Below are 10,766 nucleotides of genomic sequence, written 5' to 3' on the forward strand. Positions count from 1 at the left end.
CTGCAAAGAATATAATCAATCTGATTTCAGTGTTGACCATCTGGTGATGTCCATGTATAGAGTCTTCTCTTGTGTTGTTGGAAGAGGGTGTTTGTTATGACCAATGCATTTTCTTGGAAAAATTGGTTCTTTAAAAGAACTTAAAAAATTGATGAAACTCCAGAAAATCTTTAAATATTTATTCTTTTTGAAAGATAAGGCACAAATTCAGCTTTTATGAATAAAAACACATGACAATTACATTCATTTTGTAAGCTTAAAACATATAAGAGAACCTCACACAATAGGATGACTATTATCAAAAAGAAAAGAGATAACAAACACTGGTGAGGATGTAGAGAAAAGGGACCCTGGTACAGTGCTGGCGAGAATGAAAATTGGTACAGCCAGTATGGAAAACAGGTCGGGAGTTCCTCAAAAAATTAAAAATAGAGCTAGCATGTGATCTAGTAATTGCACTTCTAGGTATATTCAAAAGAAATAAAAACCCGTGTCTCCATGTTGCTTGCAGCACTATTCGCAATAGCTAAGACATGGAAACAACCTAAACGTCCACTGATGGTTGAATGGATAAAGAAGGTGTGACACTTGGGACTTCCCTCGTGGTCCAGTGGTTAAGAACTTGCCTTCCAACGCAGGGGACACGGGTTTGATCCCTCGCGCCACAACTAGAGAAACATGAGTGCCACAACAAAGACTCAGTGCAGCCAAAAGAAAAAGGGAAAAAATGATATACACAATGGAATATTGCTCAGCCAGAAAGAAGAAAGAAATCCTGCCATTTGCAACAATATGGATGAACTTTGAGAATATTATGCAAAATGAAATGTCAGAGAAAGACAAATACTGTATAATCTCACTGAGCCACTCGGGAGGGAAACCCCAGTGTCACCAAGAGCTTAAAAAAACACAGAAATCTTAAAACATTAAACTAATAGAGTGGAACGATGTTGCCAGGGGCTAGGTGGGGGGAGGTAGGAAATATGGGACGTTGGTCAAGGATACAAACTTCAAGTTATAAGATGAATAAGTTTCGAGAATCTGATGAAGAGCATGGTGACTATAGTTAACAACACTCTATTATATACTTGAAGGCTGCTCCACAGGGAGAGTTTACTGCTCTTACTGTAATAACAGCAACAGGGGAATTCCTTGGTGGGCTAGTGGTTAGGACTCTGTCTTCTGGCTGCCAAGGGCTTGGGGAAATAAGATCCCATAAGCTGTACCAGAAAGTTTTAAGGAAATAAACGGGCTCTCCAAAAAAAAAAAAAGTTAATTATGGAGGTGAAGGATATAACTAATCTTATTATGGAAAACATTTTGCAATATATACATGTATTGAATCATCACACTTTAAACTTACACAATGTTATACCTCAATTCAATCTCTATAAAGGCTGAGAAAAAATTGAAAAGAAAAAAGAAAAGAATTGAAAACTCATATAAAAATGAAAGAATTCCAGGAAATCACAACATACCAATGGTGTCTGAAGCAAAATACACTTTTGAAAAATTATATATGTATTTTTCAGAGCCATTTATTCCTTTATTAACAAATTCATTCATGGATGTATTCATTCCTCAAATTCAATGAATATGAACTGAACGTTTCTCACGTGTCAGATAGACGTGATATCTGACGTCTATCACGTCAGAGTGTGTTGTGATGGGGCCACACAAATGAACAAAACACAATCCCTCCTTGCTGCAGACTATTGTGTCCCCCAAATTCATATGTTGAAATCTAATCCCCCGAGTGATAGTATTTGGAAGTGGGGCCTCTGGGGGGTGAATAGGTTGTGAGGATGGAGCCTCCTGAATGGGATTAGTGCTGTTATAAAAGAGACTGCAGGGAGCTCCCTTGCCCCTCTATGTGACCACACAGTGAGAAGACAGCTGACTACTAACTAGAACTCTTGTCAGACACTGACTCTCCTGGCATCTCAATCTTAAATTTCTCAGTCTCCAGAGCTGCTGGTCTTGGAGAGTCTCCTGGAGGCGGGTGAGCTGGGGACATGGACACTGGTGGCAGACACACTGAGGAACGGTCAACCATGTGAACACCACTGCCCACTGCTGCCACTGTGGCCCATTAGCCTACATATGTGTTTCTATGTTTGCTTATTCTGTTTTGTGTGTGTGTGTGTGTGTGTGTGTGTGTGTTTTGGCTGTTAGGCTTGCAGGGATCTTAGTTCCCTGACCAGGGACTGAACCCTCACCCTCAGCAGTGAAATCGAAGAGTCCCAACTACTAGACCAGGAGGGAAGTCCCTACACACATGTTTTTAATTGATTCTAAGTAAAACCTTGTCATGAGGGAAAAAGAAAATAGGTTGGAGCACTATTAATATTGGAGAAGAAAATGGCAACCCACTCCAGTGTTCTTGTCTGGGAAAATAGCATGGACAGAGGACCCCACAGTCTGTGGGGTCGCAGAGTCGGACACGACTGACCACGCATGCACTATTTATAACAGCAACTGAAGACTTAAAATATAAACAAACAAACACTGAGCCACCAATGCCACTCACGAATGCCTCAATCCAGGAAGACTTTTATTAAACAGCAGCAGCAGAAGGCAGCTAGTTTTTAATCACCATCGACTTTGCATTGCCATTCTAAAATGTGAAAGGTGACGTGCTATTCCTCTTTCTGGCAGCAGATGGCGCCATCGGGACATATACAAGTGGCTAGAGCGTAAAAATTGAGACTGTAAACAAAGCTGAGCGCGGAAGAGTTGATGCTTTCGAACTGTGATGTTGGAGAAGACTCTTTAGAGTCGCTTGGACAGCAAGAAGATCCAACCAGTCAATCCTAAAGGAAATCAGTCCTGAATATTCATAGGAATATGAATATTCCTGAAACTCCAATACTTTGGCCACCTGATGCGAAGAACTGACTCATTCGAAAAGACCTTGATGCTGGGAAAAATTGAAGGCGGGAGGAGAAGGAGACGACAGAGGATGAGATGGTTGGATGGCATCACCGACTCAATGGACATGAGTTTGAGTAGGTTCCAGGAGATGGTGATGGATAGGGAAGACTGGCATGCTGCAGTCCACAGAATCGTAAAGAGTCGGACACGACTGAGCAACTGAATTGAACTGAACTGAATTATGTTGATTGAACTGAGAGGGTAAAAAGCTAAATGAGTCTTAGAGATCCTTCTATGGTGAATTTAAAAGAGGAAAGTAGGGACTTCTGGTGGTCCAGTGGTTAGGATTCCCCATGTTCAATGCAGGTGCCACAGGTTCGATCCTTGGTCAGGGAACCAAGATCCCCAAATGCCTTAGGGCATGGCCAAAATAAATAAAAAAGACCTTTGTGATTGAAACTGGCAATCCTGACTCCACTGCGTCTAATCTAGCAGGAATTGAAACCCAGTTAAGTTGTGCCTACTGCAGAGAAGCAGGGCTTTTATTTAGGTTTCAGGATTTGCACCCAGAGAGAACTTAAAAGTGAAGACTTCTTCATGCCTGAGATATCTGTGACTAGAAGTCATCTTTGACTTCTCTCTAAGAGAAACACAAAGGTGTTTACCAGGAAGCCTGTCCACAGGCAGGAAAGGAGGCAGCAGAGACACTCAAATGACCAAGAGAAAATATGATTTTTAATTAAGGCAAAATGTTTTCCACCAAACCATCTTTGGGATGAGTGCTAAACTGTGCAGAAGAGAATGAAAATATCTGCCTTAAGAGAAAGAAAAACCATCCTCTGACCAAATTCCTGTGTTTGATTGGGTAAGACTGCAAGATATAGATGGGGCTTCCTGTTTGGTGTAGTGGTATAAATGCAGGCAACATAAGAGACGCAGGTTCGACCCCTCTGTCCAGAAGATCCCTGGGTTGGGAAGATCCCCTGGAGAATAAAATGGCAACCCACTCCAGCATTCTTGCCTGGAAAATCCCATGGACGGAGGAGCCTGGTGGGCTACAGTCCATGAGGTTGCAGATAATCAGACACGACTGAGTGACTGAGCACACGTCTAAAAGAATCATTCAGGTTTCATTTTATATTGTTTTCCTTTTGACCCTCCGTCTTGTCACTTCACTCATTGTTAACAGAATTGTGGTATGTGATCTGATTATAGGGACCGCCAACATACATACTTCTGACAAAAGCTAAGTACAGAGTGATGGCCATGGGAGGTAATCTTAATTCTCTGGTCCTGACTGTCTGGAAACAAAACATCCATTGCTTTTTTGCCTGTTTGTGTTTGTTTTTGTTTAAAATATGAGTCATTTGATAAAGAATAGATTCTAGTAGTGAGTCTAGAATGAGTTAAAAAAATAATTCATGGCCTTCTCATATGTAACACTTTGTGCAGTAAATATTATGATGCCCCTTATACAGATGTGGAAACGATCTTAGAAAAACTAAAGGTTTGACCTCAGTGACATAGCTAGAAAGAGGAGAAACTGAAACCGAAATAGAGCAGGACCCCCCACCCCACATCCTCTGCCTGCCCTTTGTCTGCGGAAAAACTTTAGCCAAAGAGTAAGGTTAATCAGAGTAGTGAGAAAATGCAGAAATGAAGGAAAGCAGTCAAAGAAGAGCTAATAATAAGTTTAGTTATTAATCATAGTCAAGAACCTTTAGTTCTGCCTTGAGGGCTATAAATAATATTCTAAGCTGTATCCTGTGAGCTGTGTTACAGATTCTGAAACTCCAAGTGGAGAAGTTAATTACATGATGACCAGATCATAGTATGACATAAGCTGCCACAATTCTGAGAACTGGCCTCAAGGAAATGGGAATACACTGACCATGGAACTGAAGATTAACTATACCTGTAACAATCCAGATGATGCTGGTTAGACCCCCAGTGACCAATTTCAAGATGACTGTCAGAGCTAACAGTGCTGTTTCTGCTTGTAGCCCCCTCCCTCAGCCTATAAAAGTTCTAGCCCACTGATTCTCAGTGGGGAATTGCTGGCATCCAAGGTAAAGCAAACTTGCCTTTCCACCAACCTGAGCTCTTTATTGGTTTTTGAACAGTGAGTAGCCAGCCCACTTTCAGTTACAAAACTAGATAAGACCATTAAAAATTACGCTGTATAGACTTATTCTCTGCGCCAACTTCTAAAGTACATGTTTGGAAGTTAAGGGATGGGTGTGCAGGCACCATCTTATCTAGAGCCGGGGCCTGCCGACACACCTGAGGTCTTCTCTCATCTGTTCCTCCAGTTGGGAGGCTCTGCCAAGAATCTCCCTTCTCAAGATTTTTTTTGGGTGAGGGTCTGGTGAAGGATGAATAATGGCTGGGTCTTAATTGCGGCACTCAGGCTCAGTAGTTGTGATGAGCGGGCGTGGTTGCTCCAAGTCATGTGGGATCTTTGTGCCTTGACCCGGGATGGAACCCATGTCCCCTGCATCGCAACGCAGATTCTTAACCAATGGACCACCCCGGAAATCCCTTCCTTCTCAGAAATTAAAAGGGTTTGTCCCTTAGTCATCCTCCACCAGCTGAAAAATACATTCACTTTTTCTACTCCTGGGACCAAACAGAGAAGCAATTTATGGTACTAAAATCCTGGTTGATAGGATTGAAATGGATGAAAGGGAATAGGGGAGACTGTTGAGGGAATGAGAATTTCAGAGATTCAGCTATGGTGTGAACTAGGAAAGTAACATTCGATACCATTAGAGCTAGAGCAGTGGTTCTCAACTAGGGGCCACATCCCCCCAAGGGACATTCAGTAAGGTGTGGAGACAATTTTGGTAGTTACTGAGGGGAGGGGTGCTGCTACTGGTTATCTGGTTGGTAGAGGAAAAACAGGGACTAGGATGGGGTGAGTAAGGTAAGGGCAAGACTTCCCTGGTGGTCCAGTGGCTAGGACTCTGCTCCCCCAATGCTGGGGGCCTGGTCAGGGAAATGGATCCCGCTTGCTGCAGCTAAGGCCTGGCGCAGCCAAATTAATAATAATATTTTTAAAAAAGAGAAAAGGTAAGGGCAAATGGAAGAAGAACTTTAAAACCTCAATATTTAAGATAAATGTTTTCACCTGTATTTTTTTATATTGATATAATCCAGACTTTGTTGGGATTTCATCAGTGTTACATGTACTCACTTGTGTTTATGTCTGTCTGTGTATTTAGCTATACGCAATTTTAACACGTGTGTAGATTCAGATTCAATCACAGTCAAGACTCAGAACAATCCCATCATAAGTCTCCATTTTATTTTTTGGTTTTTGAATTTTATTTGGCATGATGGCATGCAAGATCTTAACTCCCCAGAGACTGAACCCATGCCCCTTGCAGTGGAAGTGTAGAGTTCTATCCAGAGAAATTCCCCAGCTCCCAACCTTAGGTGGAGTCCAAAAGTCACCTCCTTAATATAACAAATGACATATTTGTTGCTATTAGAACGTTTCAAGGGTTTTAGGATCTCTGAGTGAGAAATGGGACAAAGATAAATATACATATATTTCTTAGTATGATTAACAAGATCACAGATGTATTCATGGTTCTGGTGGGAAGAAGTATACTGGTCGAGAAGTTTTCTGGGAAGTTCATGGAAACAGGCATATTGGAAGAGGAAAGCAGATCAACTTGTCTTCGGACATCTTTAAGAATTATATTCTAGGAGACACAGGCATATCCTGAATCCTGGGTTGTCAGACAGAGGTCAAATCTACTGTTTCCATTGCATGCACGGTGGCTAGCCTTGACTGGTAATAACTAAACAGGACTTGGTAATCTGATAACAAGACAGGACTAATGTCCCAACCAGTGCTATGTATCCTTGGAAAATTTAATCCTGCCTCCCCACGACTAAGGGCCAAGTATTTTAATTACTCTATTATCTCCCACTCCAGTGGAATTTCCCATAGAGACCACTGTTGATTGACCGAGGAATGCATTTAGCACAGGGACAGCTCACTCTTAAGTGTTACTATTTTTTCCCCTTTGCTTTCTTTCTTCTTTGAGCGGTCTCTGCTGTTTTATTTCTACTTGAAATTTCCTAAACTAGCTTCAGTGACTGGCGTGCTTAGTGACTTAATCAACCTTAATAAAACTGCATCCTTTCAACCTGAATGGCTGATCCGAGAAGAAAGAGATGATTCCATAAGAAAGAAGACAGAATATTCTCACAGAAATCTCAGCAAAAGATGCTGTTATGTGGAAGGAAACAAGACGGACAGACAGTGAATTCTGAGCTCTCTATCTGACCAGCAAACCTAGAGATGATCCTAGGTGTATATATCCCTTCAGGTGTATTTTTTAGATGTGGAAAAATAAGCTATCTCTCTCAAGAAATGAAACTTGACAAGGAAAAGCTCTACTATTTCTTTCTCAATTCAGTGGGTATTTATGTGTGTGTAAATCATATCATACACACAGCCCATATCATAAATACAGGCTATTATTTATTACAGTAGAAATTTTAGTAAATTTTTTCCTCCTTTTAAATGATGAACAAACACAAGGAACATGGTTTCCACAAGAAGAAAGGAATAAAGTTCATATCATATTGAAGAAATAAATTTTAGCATTTTTGCTTTACATTTCTTTGTAGGTCTCTAAAATGGGAAAAGAAGAATGAAGGAACATAATCAAAGGATTTTTACAACTAGTTGAATCAAGAGAAGAACTCTGCAGAAAGAATATTTTTCTTTGTGTGTGCTTAGTCACTCAGTCATGCCAGACTCTGCGACCCCATGGACTGTAGCTTGCCAGGCACCTCTGTCCATGGGGATTCTTTTCCAAGTATTTGAACTCAGTATGTTCCTAATAGCTCTGCACATCACGGGGAGCAGACTACCAGTCTTGTTTGAACATATGGGGTTAACAAAGAAAAAGTAATTGATTTCTTTTTTTTATTTATGAAAGTTTTATTTATCTTCACTTTTTCTCCTCTAGTGCATTTTTTTTTTCTTTCTTTCTTTTTTTAATGTGCATGCCTGCTAAATTGCTTCAGTAGTGTCTGACTCTTTTCAACCCTGAGGACTGTAGCCCGCCAGGCTCCTCTGTCCATGGGATTCTCCAGGCAGGAATACTGGAGTGGGTTGCCATGCCTCCCTCCAGGGGATCTCCCTCTCCCAGAGATCGAACTGCATCTCATTATATCTCCTGCATCAGCAAGCGGGTTCTTTACCACTAGCACCACCTGGAAAGACCAGTAATTGACTTCTTTTGGACTAGTTTGACTACATGAAAGGGACAGATAATATGTTCAGAGAACCTTTCTTCAGATATCTATTTTACTGTTATTCTGATTATAAGACACCAACCTGATCCTTTTTTTTAATTTAAGATTTACTTTGACATAGACCATTTTTAAAGTCTGTATTGAATTTGTTTCAATATTGTTTCTGTTCTGTGTTTTGTTTTTCTTTTGACTATGAGGTATGTGGGATGTTAGCTCCCCAACTGGGGATTGAACCCATAACCCCTGCATTGGAAGATGAAGTCTTAACCCCTGGATCACCAGAGAAGTCCCTTGTCCCTTCTTAATTTAGTGTAAAAATTGAAGAAGACTACACAAAGAAGTGTTAAGAATAATGCCAGGGTCCATAATAAATAATGTTAGCTAATACTATATAATTTTATCAGTCTAATGGACTCCTAAGAAAATAAAAAGGAAATTAAACTATGATGTTTAGACTATAAAACATATCCAATTTCTGAGTTATTAAAATGTGAAAAAAGGGGTATCTTAGAATTAATGAAGAACTCCGGGAGTTGGTGATGGACAGGGAGGTCTGGCGTGCTGCGATTCATGGGGTTGTGAAGAGTCGGACACGACTGAGCGACTGAACTGAACTGAACTGAGCACAATTTTTAATATTATTACTCACAAACTAAGTAATTTTGTTTAAATTATTGCTTTAAAGTTGTCTTATTTTGGACTTCCCTGGCAGTTCAGTGGTTAGGTCTCTACATTTCCACTGCAGGGGGCACTGGTTGGAAACTCCATGCTCCTAATGCAAGGGGCCCTGGGTTCGATCCCTGGTCAGGGAACTAAGATCCCACATTCTGTGACTAAGCCCGTGCTGCAACTAGAGAGGCCAGTGCAGCCAAAATAAATAATTTTAATTAATTAATCAATTATAAAAAATTTAAAGTGTTTATCACCCAGCATTAATTGTTTCTATGTGGGATAATATGTATCCTGAGATCTTTGCCCTCAAAAATATTCCATTATCATGCAAAAGTGTTTAGTAATGTGTTGAGACTAATATTGTTTTGATAGCTTGTGGATATTTCCCAAAAGTGTATATGGTTGGTCCATTAAAATCACTGAAGTGTTAGTTGCTCAGTCATGTCTGACTCTCTGCAACCCCATGGACTGTAGCCCACCAGGCTCCTCTGTCTGTGGAATTTTCCAGGCAAGAATCCTGGAGTGGGTAGCCATTCCCTTCTCCAAGGGACCTTCCTGACCAGGGGATCAAACCTGGGCCTCCTGCATTGCAGGCAGATTCTTTACCATCTGAGCCACAAGGGAAGTCCGAGATCACTAACTGGGAGACAATATTTTACTCAGAAAACTGTGAAAGTTTTTGGATATGTTGGAAATACCCTTACTGATTTTCCCTGATGATGAGCCTGATTGTGAAATGAATAACTATTATAGAGACTGGAGCTGAAAGCTTTACTGGTGGTACTTAGGGTTGACTAGTTACAGAGGAATAAACTCTTTCACAGAGCTTCCCAGTGCAGGAGAACTAAGAGTGGCAGGTTCGATCCCTGAGTTGGGAAGATCCTCTGGAGAAGGAAATGGCAACCCACTCCAGTTTTCTTGCCTGGGAAATCCCATGGAGGGACCCAGTCCATGGGGTCACAAAGAGTTGGACACAACTTAGAGACTAAACACAAATATTCATAGCAGCACTATTCACAACAGCCAAAACATGGAAAGAACATAAATATTCACTCATAGACAGAAGAACGAATAAAGAAGCTGTGATACAAATATACAAAGAAATATTACTTGGCCATGAAAAGAATTAAATAATGCCATTTGCAGCAACATGGGTGTAACTTCAGTTCAGTTCAGTTCAGTCGCTCAGTTGTGTCTGACTCTTTGTGACCCCATGAACCGCAGCATGCCAGGCCTCCATGTCCATCATCAACTCCCGGAGTTCACTCAAACTCATGTCCATTGAGTCGGTGATGCCATCCAGCCATCTCATCCTCTGTCATCCCCTTCTCCTCCTGCCCCCAATCCCTCCCATCATCAGAGTCTTTTCCAATGAGTCAACTCTTCGCATGAGGTGGCCAAAGTATTGGAGTTTCAGCTTCAAAATCAGTCCTTTCAGTGAACACCCATGACTGATTTCCCTTAGGACGGACTGGTTGGATCTCCTTGCAGTCCAAGGGACTCTCAAGAGTCTTCTCCAACACCACAGTTCAAAAGCATCAATTCTTTGGCACTCAGCTTTCTTTATAGTCCAACTCTCACATCCATACATGACCACTGGAAAAACCATAGCCTTGACTAGATGGACCTTTGTTGGCAAAGTAATGTCTCTGCTTTTCAATATGCTATCTAGGTTGGTCATAACTTTCCTTCCAAGGAGTAAGCGTCTTTTAATTTTATGGCTGCAGTCACCATCTGCAGTGATTTTGGAGCCCCAAAAAATAAAGTCTGACACTGCTTCCACTGTTTCCCCATCTATTTCCCACGAAGTGATGGGACCAGATGCCATGATCTTAGTTTTCTGAATGTTGAGCTTTAAGCCAACTTTTTCGCTCTCCCCTTTCACTTTCATCAAGAGGCTTTTGAGTTCCTCTTCACTGTCTGCCATAAGGGTGGTGTCA

The sequence above is a fragment of the Bison bison genome, unplaced genomic scaffold (genome assembly GCF_000754665.1).
Source record: "Bison bison bison isolate TAMUID 2011002044 unplaced genomic scaffold, Bison_UMD1.0 scf7180017864281, whole genome shotgun sequence".
Lineage (NCBI taxonomy): Eukaryota > Metazoa > Chordata > Mammalia > Artiodactyla > Bovidae > Bison > Bison bison.